This window comes from Dermacentor variabilis, chromosome 7 (assembly GCF_050947875.1).
Source record: "Dermacentor variabilis isolate Ectoservices chromosome 7, ASM5094787v1, whole genome shotgun sequence".
Taxonomy (NCBI): domain Eukaryota; kingdom Metazoa; phylum Arthropoda; class Arachnida; order Ixodida; family Ixodidae; genus Dermacentor; species Dermacentor variabilis.
In genome coordinates this window covers 83,860,932-83,881,716 of record NC_134574.1, presented here as the reverse complement: position 1 = coordinate 83,881,716, position 20,785 = coordinate 83,860,932, and the positions used below count along the sequence as shown (strand labels likewise).

The window sequence follows — 20,785 nt, the reverse complement described above, 5'->3', positions numbered from 1 at the left end:
GATAATGTTCCGTTTGTCTGGGAGCAGGACCAACAAGAGGCCTTCTGTGAACTCCAGAAACGTCTGCACACACCTCCTGTTCTAGGACACTTTGACGAAGACAGTGCCACCGAGTTGCACACGGATGCCAGCAACGTTGGCCTTGGTGCCGTCCTCGTACAGTGGCAAGATGGAGCCGAGCGCGTCATTGCGTACGCAAGCCGCACTTTGTCTCCAGCTGAAAGGAACTATACCACTACGGAGAAGGAATGCTTGGCCGTTGTGTGGGCAATTGCTAAGTTCCGACCATATTTGTACGGCCGATCATTTCGAGTTGTGAGAGATCACCATTCATTGTGCTGGCTCGCCAATCTCAAGGATCCATCTGGCCGTCTTGCACGCTGGAGTCTTCGCTTGCAAGAATACGATATGACGATAGCGTTCAAGTCCGGGCGTAAACACACCGACGCCGCCTGCCTGTCACGTGCTCCACTTCAACCGTCGCCATACGACTTTGATGAAGAGGACGCATTTCTGTCCATTATCACAGTATCAGACATCAGCAAGCAACAGCGCGATGATTCAGAACTCCGGCCTCTCATTGACTACCTTGAGAACCGTCTACCAGAGCCGCCTCGTATGTTCATCCGCAAATTATCCTCGTTTTTTCTCCGAGATGGCGTTCTCTACAAACTGGGTTTTCACTCGACTGCAACCGCCTGCCTTCTTGTAGTGCCGTCTTCACTGCGTGACGATATCCTGCAGGCCACTCACGACGAGCCATCTTCGGGCCACTTGGGATTCGCACGGACGTTTTCACGCATACGCCAAAAGTACTTCTGGCCTAACCTTCGCCGTGACGTAAAGCAATACGTGAAGACATGCCGCGACTGCCAGAGACGCAAGACACCACCCGCGCGTCCGGCTGGCCTTCTCCATCCCGTGGATCCTCCGCGGATCCCTTTTCAGCAGGTTGGCATAGATTTGCTTGGGCCATTCCCCACGTCGAGGGCTGGTAACCGTTGGATTGCTGTTGCCACAGACTACCTTACACGTTACATTGAAACCCGAGCACTCCCACGAGGCACTGCTAATGATATTGCTACCTTCTTTGTACATGGTATCGTACTCCGCCACGGTGCTCCAACAGTGGTTATAACCGACCGGGGCACAGCATTTACAGCGCAGCTCACAGAAGATATCATGCTTCTCAGTGGTACAGTTCACCGCAAAGCCACTGCTTACCATCCCCAGACGAATGGGCTCACAGAAAGGCTAAACAAAACGATCGCTGATATGATTTCCATGTATGTTGACGTCGACCACAAAAACTGTGACGACGTTCTCCCATACGTTACGTTTGCATATAATACTGCCGTTCAAGAAACTACCGGCTTCACCCCTTTTCGCTTAGTACACGGCCGGGAAGCTGTTACAACGTTGGACGCAATGCTTCTACCCACCTACTGTTCTAATGTTGTCACTGATGCTGCGGAATTCGCTCGATGTGCCGAAGAGGCACGCCAGCTCGCACGAATGCGTATCCGCCACCAACAACACAACGACGCCGACCGGTACAATCTTCGTCACCGCGACGTCACTTATCAACCCGGTGACAAAGTATGGGTGTGGACACCGATCCGCCAGCGTGGTCGGTCGGAGAAACTTTTGCGCCGCTACTTTGGACCTTATAGGATCGTTCAACGACTCGGCGACGTCACATACGAAGTGATTCCTGAAGGAGAAGGCACCACTCGCCGTCCCCGACGCCCAGGCCTGTCCGATGTCGTTCACGTCTCTAGATTGAAGTTATACCACTCCCGCTGAACGCAAAGCTCCGCACCTCTCTCACCATCTACGTCTGTCTTAACAGTATCACCGTCGCTATCTCCAGTGCGTCAATGTTCCGCATCGAGACGATGCTTCTAGGGAGGGGGGTAATGCCACGGCCTCGACACAGCTGACAGCCACTCGGTGCAAGTCGGTGCCACATGCTAGGCACGTTGGGTGGCTCCGAGAAGAAGAGAACGACGAAGGTGCCTGGACAGCGATAGATATAAAAGATCTCTAGCGTCGACCGCAGTCTTTTGTGGCTTTGTCTGTGACAATATATAGGTGGGGTTCTTCTAAAGGGCAGAGGGTTTAAGGTGGGTGGGTGCGGAAACGAGCGGAGGAGGAAACGAGCGAAGGAGGAAACCGTTGCTCGTCGAAAAAAAAATCAAAGCAAATACTGAAATGGAATAAATAAATAAGTAAATAAAAGAGAAAACGAAAAAAAGAAAAAGAAACCTAAGTATTGGTAACACATTAAAACTCTCAATGCGGTGCGACACAGAACAATTTAATGCATTCGAATTTTTACGGTACTTCGTGCACTTTTCAATGATTATGAATGAACGCGGGACAAGCCGGGTGGCACGAGGTCTCCGTTGCGCCTTCCATGGACCGAATAAAGTTCTTTCACTCACTCTGCTCAATGGGCCGACAGCAATGTTACGTATGTTGGCTACAATTTGGTCACTGAGGTGTTATAGAATGAAAACTTTCTCCCGAGATTAGAATCAGGAATGCCCTGTTGGCGCATTATAAAACTTATGGAGTAAATTATGTTATTGCGAACCGTTACCCTCGCAACCTATGATCCAAATGGCGCTAAGGGGTAACGGTCTGCTGTGTGTATTTGTGGACAGACCACGCAGTGGTAATATTCCTGAAGAGCGCCATAACCGGTCAAATGTTTGTTTTAATTACCGTGCGGACCCACAAGTGTAGTTATCGGATTTCGAAGGCAGTCCTTGTCTTTTTCCTTGATATTGGTCGCTTAGGAAATGTGCAGTGCATCGTTTCGTGCGATTCGTGGTTACTGCATCTTGTTGATATCTTAATAGAGTAGGTACTACCTTGCCCTGTCTGGGCTCTCCCACATGGTGGCGCTTCCCATGTCAACTAAAGTGATGGTTACGATAACTGTGGCGTCACTGCTTCGAGTGGGTTTTGTACAACGAGAAATGAGACCTCAGTAACGCCTATATTCATTTGTAGTGCAAGAATGTTTGTTGTAATGGTGATCGTTCACAATACAGACACCTCATAGAACCTTCCTTTATAAGCGTCATTCTGTCGTAGATGCGCTGAACTGCACTGCGAATGAGCTGATTGCGCTTGGAATTTAGGAGCACAACAGTTTACACGGAACCAGTAATAGTCAGAGCTACAGCCTACCACACGCAGTGCTATGGGGCTTATAAATTTCTGGTACACGATAAGAAACTAGGTCAACGTAGAATCACAATGGTCGCATGTTTTCAAGGGTTCGGGCGTTGAGGTAAGGAAAATTGTCAGGGTGTAGACGTGCTCCACTGCGAATGACGTGCAATCGCATAAGCGGGGTGGTTCTAATAACTACGTTACTTTGCAAAAACATGTATTGCGCAAGCTTTACATTGGTACCGAGGTGCATCACACTGTTTGGAGTTGTATTTTGTAAAGAGATAACGCGTTCGCCTTACTTTCATTTCGAATCAGGTTTCATGTAAATATTCCATAGTGTTGCTGTGAAAATCTGTTTTTCATGTGCTGCAATCTTTTACTGATATAGATTAACGCAAGAGGTTGGGTCCTGCTCTGGGACATCATTTTTATGTGAGTTGATTGATGCATTATAAAAAGTGTTTCGTTTTAGCTTGAACATATTTTCTTTTAATTACAACCCTGGCATGTAAAAAATTCTACTTCTTGAGCTAGGTTACTCTGAGATGCAGTTTTTAGTTGCACAGGAAATAAAAGTGAATATTTTATTGTAAACATTGTTTTACTATTTTACTTCTAAGGTAATATCTTTGCGCCAAGTAATGCAATATACAACATGTAACCGCTAAATTTTGAAGTCACATTCATTTCGAACCAATTATGAACACGATAGCAGTTTTGAGATATTCATTCACAATTTGTGTGACCATATTCAATGGTGTTCCACTGACTTTTCAGCTTCAATCTATAAGAATATGCGACATTAAAAAAGTTAGTGGAAGAACAGTCCATGTGTCTCAAAACTGGTGCTTGTGTCGAAATTCGTTCAAAGTGATTGCGTCTTGCTAAATGATTGGCTTCAATCCATCCGGACCAATATTTCCGGTACAGTAATTAGTTAAACAGCTCATACATTAACTTTCGTTATTTAGTCCATTATTTGTATCGGTTTCCAGTGTAAACAATGTATACCACTTCGACTGTTCCAGAGAAATAATCTAAATCTCACAGGAGATGTTTAAAAATTACCACCCAAGCACTGCGTACAGAGGGTTAACGAGCGAAGTTGAAAAGTGCGGACCCGTTGTTTATCACTGGGTTAATCCCGACGGCTCATTAAACGACGGATTGGTAGGCTGCCGCATCCTCGGTGCGCAGTTGCTGCTTGCGCTCAGTTGCACGAGCCTGTTCTTGTGACCGGGCTACAGAATTGCCACGGTGTAGACGAGCTCGTTCCTGTGTCTGCTCGTGGCGCTGCTGATCGAAGGCGGCCTGCCACGCAGTAGTATGCATGGCGCGTGGCCTACCCATTTCGGACGCTCAGAGAAACTGCTGTGCGCGCACTCGTTTGCGACGGAGAGCCATGGCGCCATTACTGGCACAGCCAATCGCGCGCTTCCCTCTCTCTTTTTTGTCGCGCGTGCGCATGAGTTTGGACAGCAGAAGTTTTTGGCGTGCAGGCGACAGGCAGACGGACGGACGAAAAATAAAGCCCCTATATATATATATATATATATATATATATATATATATATATATATATATATATATATATATATATATATTCTGTTATTATGTATAATTGTGTGCCACTGTGGAGATTAAGTTTTCTTGCTTACCGTAAGCTACTATATTTACACATAAAGCAATGACAAACAGAGGAAAGCGTATTTTCGAAACCTTAGGAAATCTACAAAACGTAAACATCTGTTTTAGCAAAAAACTGCCTTGGGAGGTTGGCGGTAATGGAACATCGTTATAAGCATTGTATATTGTGCACAAAATCAAGTATCATTGGAACAGGCATCACTGCAATGCGGAATGTCATTGCGCTCAACACCATTGCACCTGTAATGCCACCTACGGTGTTATTTATTGCGACAGCATCGTGATATGCATGTTATGTCCCAGCAAGCTGTTTGTGCTACACAAAAGCAGTCGTCTGGCAGTTTGCGTCTTGCCATTTCGAATAGGTGTCTCCCTAGAACTTCATGTGATTACCTCCAGCACAACACTGACCCTTGATATCACATATGATGAATGCGCTCCTGATGAAACTGGCAGTTTTGTTGTTTCACCATGTACGAATGCCGTGCAGCTTTCAAGCTTTAGAAGATTGATTATGGCATAGTAGACGTGGAATATAATAGTAACCTATATTTATACTTACATCTTCAGCAGTGCCGCCTAAGTAAATCAGATTGAGCCTGCTGGAAAACATATAAACTGGTGTTAAATATGAGCATTCAATTCTACAAGCGTTTGTTCTTACAAACATATCTGCTGAGAAATATGAATGTGCAATGTTGATAATTTACCTTTATATATGTCTACAAATATTCATTTGCAGCCGCTTCTCTAAGACTTCGGGTGCAGTTACAAGGAGATCAGGACTTGTGAGCTGGAATATGGAAGAACAAGTTCTGAAGGTTTCTTTTTGGGCTGCTTTATTTACCAGCATTATGTGTGGAGGAGTCATTGCTAAAAAAACAAACAATCCCACCTACTTGAATATTGCACAGGTAATTTTATATTGCGCAATGGTTGCACGAGTATATCTATACAAATGTGCGTAATTCTTGGTACTGATTATAACCCAGAAGCTGAAAAAAATCTCTTGTCATGGCCAGCGTGCTTCTTGGTTTTGTCTTTAATTGGCATGGCATACTAAGGGATAATTTACAGCGGTGACACAGCGTTTCATCAGTGTGGCAAACATTGTTAGTGATTTGCAACAGTATAACTCACTGCGCGTAGGTACGCATTCGCAGTGTTATTCAAGAATCAAGAGGTGAAGTTCTACCAAAGTTTTTTAGGTGCTTTAGTTGACCAATAACCACATGCCGGGATACTTGCTTTGACACTACCAAGTTTGCTCACTTGAGGCGCATGAGCGAGTAATTTTCACCCTGAAAACTGCTATTGCGCCAGAGATGTCATAATTTGCCTAATTTAAATGCTAGATGCTAAAGCACTGGAGGATTTGTTAGAATTTTTCCAATGTTATCTGACCGGTGCCTGCGTAGCAAAGAGTCCAAGGAAATTTTCGAACCACTGGGTTTAGTAGCGAAATGATCTAGGAACACCACCTGTAGTTACTATGGGGGAATCGGAAATTGTTTGCCCCTATTTTTTACTAGCCAAAAACGTAGATATGGTAATTACAAAAATATGTACTGTTCTAGGTACCTTACACTAGTTTTTCACTCAGTCGCCACACCAGCTAAGACATATGTCCCATCAAAGCTCTAAGTACGAGGTCCCCGTGTAGTAGAATTCGTCCTGCTGTCTGTGGGGGGAACCACAGACAGCAGGACGAGCTGCTGTCTTGGCTTCATCGTTGCATGACAATCGCAGTCCAGCCAGCAACTTCTTCCGTGGACTAAAAAAGTGGAAATAAGTAGGAGCGAGGTCCGCATTGCATAATAATTGGTCCAGACATTCTCAGTGAAATGACCGGAGCTTGTCGGCTGTTCTGATTGCCACAGGTAGCCTCGCATTGTTGATGTCCGCATCGGGGATCACTCGTTGTTTTCGCCTGATTGCTGCCGGTAGACCTGACAGGGTGGAACAATAACTGCTGGCATTGATGGTCGCGCCTTATGGCTTGAATCAGAGCAGCATTGGTCCTCGGCGATATCAGTAGACCAATAATACCACTTTCCCGACAGATCACACTCAAATAAATTTTTTTGTAGAGACGAACACGGGTATTTCCACACCATGCTCAGCTGTTGTGATTCCGGCGTGAAATGCAACATTGATATTTCATCGCCAGTAACAATGCGGTCCAGCAAACTTTCACCCTGCTCTGCGTACCGTTGCAGACGATTCAGTGAAGCAATAATTATTCTGCCTTTCATTATGTCATCCAACTTCTGAGGCACCCCCAACAAGAAACTATCCGCTACCCTAAGGGCCCGTGAACGACAGCGTAAGCCCTCCCATACGAAATACGAAGCTCCCGTGTAATGTCCTTCAGGTGCCAACGCGGGTAGCTGCAGGTAGTCACCGCGCTACCCTCCGACATCGTCGATGCGATAGACAACTTGCTGCCAGGTACGCCTGCGGCCAAAGCATAAGACGACTTAAAACGCACGGTCCTCCAGCGCTTCGAGCAGTCGCAACAGAGTAGGCTTCAACAGCGCCTCCCCGAGGAACTCGGCGACCGACGGCCGTCAAAATTCCTGCACCGACTGCGTAAGTTGCTGGGTGGCCACTACGAGAACGAGAGCCAGCTTCCAATTTCGAGCGAGCTGTTCTTGGGGCGCCCCCCACAATCCGCACGGTTGGTGCTGGCGGGTTGCGTTGAGACAATTATCCATCGGCTAGCTGCACTCCCTGACCACATATGCGACTTCTTGTCTGTGCCACAGCTACCTATCGCCACTGCGGGAGTCTCAGAGCCAGTAGACCGACTCTCGCGACTAAAGCAAACAGTCAACTGCCTTACAAGTGCACTCGAGAACATGACGACGAGTGGCAACACTGGTGACCAACTTCGGCACCACCATTTACCTGCACAGTCTCGCAGTGCACCTAGAGACTCGCCGCGGCTGTTGTGCTAGTATCGCCGTCACTTTCGCGAACAAGCAAGTTCCTACACCCAGCCCTGTTAGTGGACGCGAAACAAGCCGGGCAATCGCTAACGACAGCATGCGACATGGGCCTTCGCACAAGATGCCTATTCTTCGCAGTCGACCGCATCACCAGCATCCGGCTCCTCATCGACACTAGAGCAAATCTCTCCATCGTTCCGGTCATGGCCGCAGATCGCCAACTCGACAAATCCGCACCCACACTGCACGCAGTAAATATAACTGCCGTCGCGTCATTTGTGCTCCGGTCAATAACGCTATACATAGGAGTCCGGTGCCTCAACCGGTGGTTGTTTGTGATTGCCGACGTCAATTTTGTCATATTTGGAGCGGACTTCCTCAGCCACTTCAACCTCGATGTGAGTGTTCGTGATCGGCACCTAAAGAATGCCGTCACATCCCTTGATGTACTTGGCCTGCAGTCTAACCTCACCTCACCTGGCATCCTAGGTTTCAGCCGGTCTCAATGTACGACAAAATATGTACTGAGTTCCCGCAACTCACCAAGCTCCGAAACGATGTGCTCCCGCTGGAACACAAGGCGACGCATCATATCGCCACCACAGGCCCACCTGTCACCGCGAGACCACGGAGGCTTGCTGGACGGAGGTTGCAATTCGCCCGCTGTGAGCTCGAACACATGCTTCAGCTCGGTGTTATTCGTGGTTCCTCAAACCACTGATTATTCTTTCTCCATCTGGTTCCAAAGCAAAACAGTGGTGACTGGTGGCATTAGTGATTACGAAGTCTTGAAAGCCTCCACTACTCCGGATCAATATCCCCTTCCCCTTTTCGGTGCTCGTGTTGCAGGAACCAAAATATACGGCAAGATTGATTTGATGGTTTCGTACCACCGAATTCCTACCGAAGCCAGCGGTATTCCAGAGACGGAAATCACTACTCCATCTGGCCATTTTTATTTTGTCAGTATGCCTTGCGGTTTGAACAATTTGACTCAAACTTTTCAGAGGTTCTTGTAGAAGGTTACGCATGGACTGCGGTTCATTATTGTCTGCCTTGACGACATTCTCGTAACAAGCCCCAGAGACAAAAAGCACAAAGAGCACCTTCGTCTTCTATTGGAGCGACTGGACGAACATGGACTAGTCCTAATGCTCCAGAAGTGCATTTTCGGAGTTGAACCTTCGGATTAACTCTGCCATCGCATTTCACCCCAAAGGATCAAGCCACTGGAATCACGGGTGCGCGCAATTGAGGAATTCCAATCTCCAATCTCCTTCGGGCAGTTGCACTAGTTTCTGGGAGTCATACATTTTTACAGGCGCTTCTTACCATCCTGCGCAGAAGTGCTTCAGCCGCTTACCGACCTGCTGCGTCGTGACTCCATGAAAGTGCCTACCTTCCACTGGTCCGCGGAGCACTAACATCCTATCAAAGAATACGGAACGTGGTTGACTATTGCGGTGCTGCTAATTCATCCATTTCCAGACGCCCCAACTCGCGTTATGGTAGACGCGTTCACCACTGCAGTGCCTACAGTACTACAGCAGCATGATTGCGCACACTTCTTGCAGAGGCTTGTCAAACCGCCTTAAATTCACGGAAGCTCGCTACAGCACCTTCTGGAGGGAGGTGTTTTCCATGTATTGAGCTGTCAAATATTGCCGTTCTTTTCTTGGAGGCTATAGTTATTCCACTCTGACCTACCACAAGCCGTTAAGAGGAAGCTTTAGCTCGGGCCCAACTCCGACGCGGCCTATTCAAATACATGTAAAACGCAAAAACGTTTTTATGAGATAGCCCCTGGACCGATTTTGATGAAATTAGTCGCATTTGAAAGAGAAAGTTAAATTCTAGTGACTGTTGGAAGCGGAATTTCGATTTAGGGCTTGAATTTTCTTAGAACGATTTTCAAATATTTGACCGTTTGAAAAAATAGAAGCACGAAGTTTATAAATTCATAGCTCTGCATCAAGAACCGATATCGCGGTTCTGTAAACGGCATCCATTAGATCATTCAAAGCGGACAAATTCAGTATGTCATTTTACATCTTACGTGAATTTGTTACGTTGGTTACAATGGTTTTGCAAAAGTTGTATTTCTCTATGATTAAATTTTTTGATATTCATGTGTAACATATCAATTTTGTCCGCTTTAGATGTACTATTAGATTCAATTCACAGAATTGTATTATCATTTTTAGTGGTTAAGTTACAGAGTTGTAAACTTGATAGTTTCGTTTTTTGAAAGTGTTCGATTTTTGCCAATGTTTAATAAAAAATTGACAATCTAACTCAAAAATTCGAAACCAACATTCACTAGATTTTAAGTTTGTCTTTTAAATGCAACAAACCTCGTCAAATTTGGCGCAGTGGTTGCCGAGAAAAACGAATTCTCCTTTTACATGTATTTAGATAGGAGCACTTGAGCTAAAGCTTCCTCTTAACCTTCGTTTTCAAGAACAACAGGACCTCATACTCAGAAGGTGAGCTTCGGCACATTTCCTTTATCTCCAAATTTTCTATGGACATTCGGCACATCTCAACGACACAGAATCTGGCAGCTGACGCGCTGTCGCGGACTGGCGCAATGCCTGCTGGCTCTGTGGATTTCCGATATGTAGCCTCCGCCCAGCAAAATGACTTCGAGCTGCGCCAATTGCGGGGACGAGATTCATCGCTCTAGCTGCTAAGGTGTGATTTAACCACACAATACTGGTCACGTGCGACACATCGCAAGCAGCTCCTTGTCCATTTCTGGTCCATCAGTTTCCACGGCCAGTGTTCGATTCACTGCATGGGCTAAGCAATCCAGGCATCAGAGCGACAGATAAGCTTACCGCGTGTCGCTTAGTTTGGTCAGAGATCGACAAAAACTTTCGAAGCCGGGCAAGAAGATACCAAGCCTGTCAAGCCGTGAAAGGGAACCGGCACACGCGTTCAGCGGTGCAGCCATTTCGACCGCCATAAAGCCGTTTAGATCATATGAATTTAGACTCAGTGTGGCCTTTTCTGCCTTGCATAGGTTTCAGGTACAGCCTCGTATTTGTCTACCGCTTCCCAAGGCGGCCTGAGGTGACGCCTCTACAAGATATCTCGACTGAAACAGGATTTGTTGCTACGTGGGTGTCGCAGTACGGGCGTCCTTTCCAAGTAACTACTGACCGAAATCGAAAACTCCAAACCTCGGTTCTTTCTGCTCTGTGGAGACCGCTGGTTATGCATCTTCATAACACCACGGCTTAGCACCCACAGAGGAAAGGCATGGCAGAGTGTCTACACCAAAACTCAAGGCGCCATTGACCGCCACGCTCGACAGAAAGCAATGGGAAGATAGGCTACCCCTAATATTACTTGTGCTGCGAATAAGAATCAAGGATGACTTCTGAGTCAGCGCAGCCGAGATGCTTTACGGGTCAGCGATGCGCGATACAGGCCAGTTTTTCGCCACCCAGCAAGGCACTCAGCGAGTGGCCGCGCAGCACTTATTGGGGCTACATTCGTAGCTCGACCAGCTTCTACCTACACTTCCACGTATCGTCAGCGGGCAGCCTGCGTTTAGTTTCCCGACAGTGGGCACAACCACGCACGTCTTTCTCCGGCGCCACTCTAACAAGTCACCGTGGAGTCATTCCTATGGAGGCCCGTTTCGTGTGGTTTCGCGTTCAGCGGAAACCTTGAAGAATGAACTACGCGGAAAAGAAGAGAGTGTAGTGCGACCGCGTGAAAGCAGCCTAGCTCGAACATTAAATCTTCATTCCTTCCCCCATTCACACGAAGGCCTAGGGCATACTAGGGAGGGAGCCCATGTAGTGCCCGTTCGTCACTAAAAGTTGTCCCCCGCTTCTGCAAAATTCAGTTACCTCGCCTGGCCTCCCCTGCTCTTTCTTGGAAGTGAGGTGACTGCTCGACTGGGGCGTCACAACTGACACTAGGCAAGCCTGCTTTTACTGCAGAATTGGAAACCTCCGCTCAACCGAACTCCTAACACTGCCGTGCTATTTTGACAGTACGCAATGACAGTGTCCAGAGCTTCAGGTAAATGCTTCTTGCTGTAATTTTGTAATCTTTGGATACCGTTCAAAATATTGGGATGACTTGGGACAGATTCATAAATTCATTGCGTGGTTAATTATGTGACTACTTCTTTCTGTGTACTGCAAATTTACTAAAAATTAATGTGGCATATTCTGCACTAGCCTTGTACCATTCATCGGCAAATCGGCACTGAAAAACAAGAAGGTTAGAAATTATCTCTGCTGTAGGAATATAGGAAGGGAGGCCTAGGTCTTAAATCTGCTTGCTTAAAATAAAGTTTCTTCCTCCTCCTAGTAATAAAATGAGGACTTCGTTTGGCTAAGTGAGGGACTTTGCTCTGCGGCCAACTAGGCGTACCGATCAAAAATGAAAACAAAGCAACTAGATACACGTCTAAGAAATTTTTTTCCTTCCAGAATTTCTTGATGACAACACTGAATCTGCAGCGCATCAATAACTACTTGCCTACAACACCTGGGCCACATATTAAAATTTTAGCTAGAATTACATGTGTTTTTCAATTTCAATTTTCAGGGAAAACCTTACTGTGCGAACGAACTAATCTGTACAGCACTTTTAAGGATCAGTGGTGATATTGTAATGTGCCAAAAAAGTGCATAGCTGTTTGACGCAATTTTTTGGCTGCGGTATTTTCCAGGCCAAACATTTTGGTATTCCCGCTCTTTGAAGAAAAAAATAGTTTTTGGTGATGCAGAAGTATGTTTTGTTTCCACGATCTTGGATATTTGTAGAGTGTAAAGTAAGTAAATTATTTTCTCAGTGTGCTGTACACAACTAGGCCACTGTTGCAATTCGGTTACCTTGTACTACGCTGAATTGGTATTGCCGAATGCTTGGTATACTCTTTTAGGAACATTGAGTGTATACATGTTTCCTGTCCCAAGCACGGTTGCTAGACAATGTCGAGCAGGAGAAGGCCGTATTCGATGCGTATTTCGTAGCGCTTTCCGACCTTCGTCTGCCTCTCCCGCATCTCGGTGACCAGTGCATCATCATCATCATCAGCAGCAGCAGCAGCAGCAGCCTGGTTACGCCCACTGCAGGGCAAAGGCCTCTCCTGTACTTCTCCAACTACTTCGGTCATGTAGTAATTGTGGCCATGTCGTCCCTACAAACTTCTTAATCTCATCCGCCCACCTAATTTTCTGCCGCCCCCTGCTCCGCTTCCCTTCAATTGGAATCCAGTCCGTAACCCTTAATGACCATCGGTTAACTGCCCTCCTCATTAGATGTCCCGCCTATGCCCATTTATTTTTCTTGATATCAGCTAAGATGTCATTAACTCGTGTTTGTTCCCTCACCCTATCTGCTCTTTTCTTATCCCTAACGTTACACCCATCATTCTTCATTCCATAGCTCGTTGCGTCATCCTAAATTTAAGTAGAACCCTTTTCGTAAGTGTCCAGGTTTCTGCGCCGTACGTGAGTACTGGTAAGACACAGCTGTTATACACTTTTCTCTTGAGGGATAATGGCAACCTGCTATTCATGATCTGAGAATGCCTGCCAAACGCACCCCAGCCCATTCTTATTCTTCTAATTATTTCAGTCTCATAATCCAGATCCGCGGTCACTACCTGCCCTAAGTAGATGTATTCCCTTAACACTTCTAGTACCTCGGTACTTATCGTACACTGCTGTTCTCTACTGAGACTGCTAAACATTACTTTAGTTTTCTGCAGATTAATCTTTAGATCCACCCTTCTGCTTTGCCTCGCCAGATCAGTGAGCATGCATTGCAATTCGTCTCCTGAGTTACCAAGCAAGGCAATATCATCAGCGAATCGCAAGTTACGAAGGTATTCTCCATTAACTTTTATCCCCAATTCTTCCCAATCCAGTTCTCTGAATACCTCCTGTAAACAGGCTGCGAATAGCATTGGACAGATCGTATCTCCCTGCCTGACGCCTTTCTTTATTGGGATTTTGTTGCTTTCTTTATAGAGGGCTGCGGTGGCTCTGGAGCCGCTATAGATATCTTTCAGTTGCTTTACATACGGCTCGTCTCCACCCTGATTCCGTAATGTCTCCATGACTGCTGAGGTTTTGACTGAATCAAGCGCTTTCTCGTAATCAATGAAAGCTATATATAACGGTTGGTTACATTCCAGACATTTCTCTATCACCTGATTGATAGTGTGAATATGGTCTATTTTTGAGTAGCCTTTACAGACTCCTGCCTGGTCCTTTGGTTGGCAGAAGTCTAAGGCGTTCCTAATTCTATTTGTGATTACCTTAGTAAATGCTTTGTAGGCAATGGACAGTAAGCTGATCGGTCTATCATTTTTTAAGTCTTTGGTGTCCCCTTTCTTATAAATTAGCATTCTGTTAGCGTTCATCCAAGATTCCTGTACGCCCGAGGTCATGAGGCATTGCGTATACAGGGTGGCCAGTTTTTCTAGAACAATCTGCCCACCGTCCTTCAACAAGTCTGCTGTTACCTGATCCTCCCCAGCTACCTTCCCCCTCTGAATAGCTCCCAAGGCTTTTTTTTTAATTCTTCCGGTGTTACTTGTGGGATTTCAAATTCCTCTAGAATATTCACTCTTCCATTATCGTCATGGGTGCCACTGGTACTGTATAAATCTCTATAGAAATCCTAAGCCACTTGAACTATGTCATCCATACTAGTAATGATATTGCCGGCTTTGCCTCTTAACACATACATCTGATTCTTGCCAATTTCTAGTTTCTTCTTCACTGCTTTTAGGCTTCCTCCGTTTCTGAGAGCATGTTCAATTCTATCCTTATGTCAGCTGTCTTGCGTTTCATGATTAACTTCGAAAAGTCTGCCAGCTCTAGTGTAGCTGTAGGGTTAGAGGCTTTATACATTGGCGTTTCTGGATGACATCCTTGATCTCGTGCGATGTATTACTGACATTCTGTCTAACGCAGTTACCACCGACTTGTATTGCACACTCCTTAATAATACCCGCAAGATTGTCGTTCATTGTTTCAACACTAAGGTACTCTTCCCTAGTTAAAGCCAAACACCTGTTCTCTTGCTTGATCCGGAATTCCTCTATTTTCCCTCTTCCTGTTAACTCATTGATCGGCTTCTTATGTAACAGTTTCTTCCGTTCCCTCCTCAAGACTAGGCTAATTCGAGTTCATATCATCCTATGGTCACTGCAGCCCACCTTGCCAAGCACGTCCACATCTTGTATGATGCCAGGGTTAGCACTGAGTATAATGTCTATTTTATTTCTGGTCTCGTCATTCGGGCTCCTCCACGTCCACTTTCGGCTATCCCGCTTGCGAAAAAAGGTATTAATTATCCGCATATTGTTCTGTTCTCCTAAGTCTACAAATAGTTCTCCCCTGCTATTCCTTGTGCCTATGCCATATTCCCCCCCCTGACTTGTCTCCAGCCTGCTTCTTGCCTACCTTGGTATTGAAGTTGCACATCAGTATGGTGTATTTTGTTCTGACTTTACTCATCGCCGATCCCACGTCTTCGCGAAAGCTCTCGACTCCCTGGTCATCATGACTAGATGTATTGGCGTAGACCTGCACGACCTTCAATTTGTACCTCTTATTAAGCTTCACCACAAGACCTGGTCACCTGACCACCAGCTCCGGTGACCATTTATTCATTATTTTCCCCGACTCCGCGTGCGTCATGAGCATGAGGATATTAGACCCAACATCATGACAAGTGTATTTCGAGTGCATGCCATTGGACTGTGAAGGCAGTAAAGACGTAGCAAGTAATGAGGTAATAAGCAAATAGTAAACGTTCCGCACACCTTCGTATTTCCGTTGGACAGTGAAGAAAACTGGCGATTCTAGTTCAGTAGTATGAATGTCATAAGGAAAAAAGGTATCTGGCGAGCTATAAATGTCTGAAGTAAAGAATGCCGTGGCATGGTAGCTGTAGCATTACGCTACTAAACAGGACATCATGGGTTCGATTCAGCCTCGTGGTGGCCGCATTGTCGCAGAGGCCAAATGCGAAAGTGCTCGTGTCCAGCTTTGGTTAAAGGCGATGTACAGTGCAAACGACAAATATTAGCAACTAGGCCAAGCAAACACCCTTGTTCATCCTTCGATGCTCGTTGAAGAAATAAAGTTCTTCAAACTTATTCAAGTCTCGCATACTACAACGTGTCTTCTAGACTCCTGATCGTTACTACAGCTAAATATTTAAATTTATATTTATAACGAATGGCATTCTTTCCATACTTCAGCTATTTTAAATCTATCTATCTATCTATCTATCTATCTATCTATCTATCTATCTATCTATCTATCTATCTATCTATCTATCTATCTATCTATCTATCTACGCTCACGCCAAGCCAGCAGCACATGTCAACCCACTTGAGCCACTAGTCTATGCTCGCGGTCGTGATGCAGTCATGTTCGCTCCATTGTCATTATTCTAGTGTCGTGATACCTAATCCTCGTCATCACGTGGCCATCACGTTTTCTTCCCTTCCCCCCCCCCCCATAGTGGCCCAAGTTCTGAATAGATTTCGCGACAAAGTACGGGTTCATGGTCGTGATGGCGACATGGTCCTTCCATCACCATCGTTCCAGCTTTGTCATCCGACTCTCGTCATGCCGTTGTTTTGCGCCATGGTCGCCACACAGAAATCGCCACAGTGTCGTATCACTGAGATCACTTCAGTAACGCCATTCAATTGTCATGACATCGTCGTGATACCGTTTCTTCATTCCACTGACGTCACTATTTCTTCGTCATTGCATTGTAATATTACTGTCGGGAATAAACGGCGATTATTTCACCCTTGTCATGTCGGCCTTGTCACATTGTTGATATCATGCCTCAATTGTCAGACAGTCGTCTTAATGCCATCGTTGGCGTGTCATGATTGTCGCTATTGCTTCGCCATCGAAATCTCATGAAATCATCATCACGCGATCTTCGTTATGCAGGTTTCATGATTCCATCATTGTCGTAGAATCGCCATTGTAACTCGTCATTCTCTCATTTTCCTGATTCCGTTGTTTTATCATCGCCTTCACTAAATCGTCGTCATGCATTTGTTTCATGATTACATTTTGGACCACTTGCGGTCGTTCCATAGTCGTCAGTGCAACTTGGATATCCAACTCTCACATTTCATCGCCGTCACGTTGTTGTTTCACCATCGTCATTACTTCAGTATTCATATCCCATTCGCGTCAAGCCCTCGTCGCCATTCCTTATTCACTACTCTACCGCATTCGTGCTACCGTGAATCAATCGTGATAACGCCGCCGTTGTCCAGGCGTTGCTATCACTGCGTGGTCGTCGCATAAACGGTATCATGCATTGTTTGTCATAACATTGTCATGTTCTTGGTTGTGCCATCGTCATCATTACCACTTATTCATCCGGTTTCGCGGTGCCATCGCTCTCTTTCCATCATCGTCAGTCCAGCTGTGCCATCCGACTATTGTCATGACATCGTCTGCGTACACGTTTGACGATAGAGTATTCGTCGCATCATTGCCCTAATAATTTCGCAGCACTGCGTGACTGAGCGAGAGAAAGCAGTGGCCAAGGGTGCACCTAGACAAACCGTAGCAGGAACCCGTACGAGGTTGAGAAATCTTCACAGGTACACAAGATGGAGTCTGAGAAAGGAAACGCGTATCTTACGCGAGGGAGAGAACGTCCGGGACACCACTGCTGGTAGTTGTCATTAAAGTTCGCGCGTCGCGGCGATGAGAAATCGCGCCCGTGCCACAATCCAAAGTTGCCCTCAACTAAGATAATAAATCAATTACTAAAGGTGTCGTGCGCTGCACGTGCGACCACTGTAAATGCACTCCGATATGTATTTTCCCCTGCCGAAATAAAAACAGAACCAACCCCAAGTGGGCGTAAAATTTTCCCGACAACTCCGAGAAAGGTACCGTTTCAAAGCTAAGAAAATATAACTGTTTCTCTAGTGTGATTCTTAAAAGACAGCCTTATACCAGAACTTCCAGTCACAGCACCGAATAAAGCAAAACAACTCACATTGTCCACCGGAACAGACTTTGATGTTAAACATTATTGCAGAAGGGGTTCATGATGAAAATGAATGTATTGCGGCCTCACACCCGTCAATCGCACTATTTATTTTCCCTTCGGCGACGTTGGCAACGACCGATGATGAGGGGATGCGGAGAGCCGTTGTCGTGTCGTTGGTGGTGTAAGGATGAGATCAGAGACAAGGGGATTCACTGCGGCTTGCCCGTCCTTGCAGAAGCTGTTGGACGGAACTGAGATACGATGACGGCTCGTCAGCGGATACAAACGTACATGCATGAAACGGTGAACCACGTTGTTGTTGGTGGTGGCAATACCTAGCAATCTGTCGAAGTACACCACTCGGCGTCATACACTCCGTCTCATTTTTTGTCATGCTACCGTCCTCACGCATTCGTAGCAAAATGGTGGTCGAGATCCCATGGCGGTCGTTTCATCGTAATTATTGCAACTTCGACATCAGGCACTCATCATGCTGTCGTCGGATATCACTTTCATGCCATCGTCACTTCATCGTCACCGAGGCCTCCTGATACAGTTGTCGTCATGCGTTCGTTGTTATACCGTCATTGGAATCCCATAGCGGTAGCTCCACCGTCATCATCATGGGTTCGACATGCGACTCTTTTCATGTCGTCATCGTCATACCATGGTCATAATGTCCTCTCATCGTCGTCATTCACCCTTCTTCATCAGATTGCCGTTATACCACCGTCATCGCCAGACTCGTCATCTCATTTTCCTCTTGTCGTCATGGTCATATTGTTTACGTTTCTGTATCGTCTTAATTTAGGAATCGACATATCATTATCGTCATGTCGTCGTCGTTATACGCCTTTGTCGTTTCACGAATCTCATTCATCATTTCATTCTCTCTGCGTCAGCACCATATAGTCATCGTTATGCCTGCATGATTATGGGCGACCTGGGCAAGCTAGTGGCATAGTCATCGGGAAATGCGTTCTGTCGTTATTTTTTATCGACAGTATTCATTGCACATTTGACGAAATCTGCATAAGCTATTCATAATAAGCTGGAGAAGACGATTTATAAGTGAGCCTTCTTCAATGTATCACAGGCGTTTCTGTAGGATTTCTTTGAGGATAAAGAAGGTACACCCATCGATAAACATAATATGCATAATACCGGCAAAGCAGAACTAACACGTGGCAACTATCCTTAAGAATACCAGTTTCATCTCTTTATTACCAGCACATAAAATTACTAATTTTTTAAATGTTAGATCTATTGGACAAGAGACATCCCGAATACACATCATCAATGAAAAGAAAGCGATATTTTACGAAGCTTTATATAAATTAGAGGCAAACACAGCAGCAAACTGGAAGTTGGAATACGCACAAGCCACCTACGGCTTCGCTATCGATTTTACAGACAGTTCAAGTCCTATATGACCCCAAAGTTGATGTGTTATGTCCCCGCAGGAATGTCTGCAAGAGCAAGCGTTTGGCCTGTTGCGACACCACGGACACCAGTACACGAGGGCTGGAACCTCCAGCGCTTACCCGTGTGCTGCTTAGCCGTGTCTGGGGAAAATGGGTTGTTTGGGGTTGAGCCGATGGCGGGAGTTTGTAGCTTCATGGCTCTCCGGTCGAGGCAACGCAATTCGTTGACCTCTGCTTCCTGTAGAAGGTACCGCCGGATTGACGCATCTGGGGGAAATCGGTAGTTGCCCATCTCCTCTCCCTCTCGTCTCTCTGCCACCTTCCTCTTTCTCCAGCCTTTGAAATATTTCCTGTCTTCTCCTCGCTTCCTTTACCTTTTTATTTACGAGGAAGCAAGGGGAAACCTAGTGGATATTATCCAACCTTGGGTTTGCTATATTGGTTTATAGTAGGTATGTACAGCTTGCGTTTGCGACTCCACCGGGCCTCGTAGAATCAGCGTGTTGGGCTGGTTGGGGCACGGCTGGCGTCGCCAGCGAAGTGAGCACGTGTTTTGTTAACGTATGTGTGGATAATGTGGTTTCATTTGTTACTACTGTCAACGGGAGTGGCGCTAGACTGTATACACCAGATACATGGGTCGGCAACCCAGCACCGAATTCCTTGGCGGAATAAGGCGTGTAGAAATACGCTGAAAAACCAAAATAATGTCAATAAAGTTTGGTGCGCACATAGTTCCAGCTTATCAGAACCATCATATTGCGGAAAGCGATTTTAGCAATATTTATTTCAATATTCCAGATATAAACAATGCTGGAAATACCTTGACATTTCAATTGTAATATCCCTTCTCATCATACACTGTATCAAACCAGCTGACTATACACATATATAGTACGTGGCTTGTTTTATTATATTCAGGGAAACTTTGTGGTTATAGTATCACAAAGAACAAACCCTGCAACAATAGTGACACCTAATGACGCTACCACTCGCTCTATTTTGTTTTGACAGTGTTCAAGTTTTTTTTCGATTGCAGTTCTACAATAAGCTGGAAGCATTATGGACACTTCAGTCGCAAACGACAACTGGGCAACAAGGCGTTGCATGTTTGGTGTACAATACCAGGGATGCCTCTCAAGTATCGTTCAACATTAAACAGATCTTTTATAAGAATGGCCAAAGGTAAGTTTAGATAACCTAATCTTTATAATTGGTTACTAAGTTTATTTTTTCATACAAATTAGAACTGAATGGAGCATGAAAGCAAAATTTATGAAATCGCCGTCTGGCACGCAGAGAGGTATTTACGATATGCTGAGTATTATCCCACCTGCAGGTAAGTATTTACAAAAGTCATTGTGCTCATTGACTGAAATCTAGGAAGATGTCCGTCGTTTCGGAGGAAAGCTTTGTTAAGTTGCATAGCAAATAATTTGTTTCGGCTAGAATAACATGGTCGTAATTTCACTGCTTAGATGGAACCAATATTTTGGTCATTTGAATCAAGCATAGAGAGCCACCAATCCTTTTCAACAGCCTTTCAAC

At 45.6% G+C, this 20,785-nt stretch overlaps 1 long non-coding RNA gene across 1 annotated transcript in view; it reads left to right on the top strand.

Moving 5' to 3' along the window:
* LOC142586887 (uncharacterized) overlaps positions 1-20,551 on the top strand; it is a 41,228-nt gene extending 20,677 nt beyond the window's left edge. Inside the window, exons 2-4 of the long non-coding RNA XR_012829280.1 lie at positions 5,579-5,750; positions 20,277-20,422; positions 20,485-20,551. This is a non-coding gene — a long non-coding RNA (uncharacterized LOC142586887). The remainder of the gene's footprint in view (positions 1-5,578; positions 5,751-20,276; positions 20,423-20,484) is intronic.
* The last annotated feature ends 234 nt before the right edge of the window (positions 20,552-20,785 follow it).